This window comes from Pteropus alecto, unplaced genomic scaffold (genome assembly GCF_000325575.1).
Source record: "Pteropus alecto unplaced genomic scaffold, ASM32557v1 scaffold39, whole genome shotgun sequence".
Lineage (NCBI taxonomy): Eukaryota > Metazoa > Chordata > Mammalia > Chiroptera > Pteropodidae > Pteropus > Pteropus alecto.
The window spans coordinates 1232637-1234663 of record NW_006443568.1 but is presented as its reverse complement, the minus strand read 5'-3'; positions in this window follow the sequence as shown (position 1 = coordinate 1234663).

The following is a 2027-nucleotide window of genomic DNA, read 5'->3' as shown; positions in this document are numbered from 1 at the left end:
CACCCTACCAGCAATACAGCAGCTGGGAAACCGTGTGGATGCCGGGATGGTGGTAAATTTTGCTTTAACGATCGATGTCTCAGATTCTTGCTCTAGCTGCCAGGACACAGGCAGCACTCTCTACAACCACCCCTTTCCCCAGTCTGCTCAGAGCCCGGAGTTCTCCCCTTTTGATAATCCCTCTCCGCCCACCCCAGGGGCCTGGCGAGGAGCGCAGCTGCCGGAACAATCCTCGCAGAGTTCAACCAGCTCTGAAGAAGCCGCAAGGAAACGTGGAACGCGACCTCTATCTGGTGAAGGTCATTATGTGCAGGCTGAGGGTTTAAGGCGGTAGTGTAGGAAGGGTTGGGGCCCTCCAGGACGAGGGAGGCAGCTACTGAGCGCCACCAACTGGGCTGAACTTGAACGGAGAAAGCTCCACCTACCTCGTGGCTTTTCGGAGCTCTTTTCTTGGGGGACCCAACCCCTCTCCCTTTGGAGGCGATAGTAGCTGGAGAAGTCTTGAGAATAAATGTGAGTCCTGTTACCTGTTACCTGTCTGACCTGAGTGTCTACACATTTCGAATATATATGTATTCCTCACCCCTCCAAACAACACTTACTGGGCACCACGCTCCGTGCTGAGGATACCTGGCCAATCGCCCTGTCTCTGCCACAGTCCATACCTCCTTGAAAGCACTGAGGGCAATGAAATTTTCTGGCATTGTAGAGCACTGGCTATTTACAAGCTGCTTTCATGTGCCATTTCTGTGTGTGCGTGTGTGTGTGTGTGTGTGTGTGTACAAGCACACTTGCTTGCTCATAGATATATTTGCTGGACAATAGCAATAAGAGTGGCTGGGAGGAATTGAAATCCTTTGCCTGTAGAAGAAAGATCATCAGGAGAAGCTGGGGGTTGGGCTAAGCTTGCTGAGGAAGCAGAAGGAGATGTGGCATTTGGCCAGTCTTTGGATACTAATGGGGGCTTCTGAAATCAGATCTACCTGAAAAGGTCTCTTACACCTCCCACCTTCTTCCCATCTTCATTCTCCTCACGCTCGCTTTTTCCCCTCCCCCTCCTCCCAGCGCTGGGAGATGGTATTTTTAGAAGCTGCTTAGAGACCCAGGACTCCTTTCATTTCAAAACGAGTCTTCACTCCACTACCCCTCACCTCCCTCTCCAAAACCAGGTCTCATCCCCTTTGCAGTCTCTAAGGCGCCAGCTATAGCATCTTATCTGAGCTCCAGGGATTTCAGTGCAGAGGTTCTGATCCTATGTGCTAAAATAAAATGCAGACTCCCTATGAGCTTCGCAAGAATGGTTCGGAACCAAACCTATGGAGGAAATATCTGAAGAAACCGCTGGCTGTCAGTAGTCTGGTTTCTACCCTCTCCCGCCACACACACCTGCAGGCACCTGGGGGAAATCGCGAGATTGAGACCATCGGAATGGAAGAAAGAAGAAAAGAGGTGAAATAAGCCTTCTCTGTCTTCCTCTGAACAATTCATTTATAACAAAAACAGAACGGTGTAGTCCCAGTTTATGCGGATATATGCAAATCAGCCTGATCTTAATAAGAGTTGCTCCAAGGCAGACTCCACTCTACTAGGAGGCTGCAGAATAGACACCTCATGAAGAAATTCAGAAGTGTCTTAGAAAGAAACTAAGCCATGGTTTATTGAGATCTTAAGTGCTAGGGCCATTCAGCCGAAGGCTAGGTTAGATTTCCCTAAAATAGTGAGCGCGGGGAGTGGATTGGGGTGAGGATGAGGGGTGTGAGGGGGGCTTGGTGAGTTTTCTGGCCGTGGTGCTGAACTATCAGCCCACGGGCCAGCTTCGGGCTTGTTTCTGTCCGTGGTGCTGAACCTATCAGAGTCCATATCTTCCATTTTTAACTAGACCTGGGACCTCTCTCTTATGGCGATCTGATCCTTGGCCCAGGGCCCTCTGCCTACTTCTTCAGCCTATAACCAAGATCCAGCGATTTGAGTCTCCAGGAGACAAGCAGACTTATTCTCTAGGGTAAGAGTGGGGAGGGGGGCCTGGA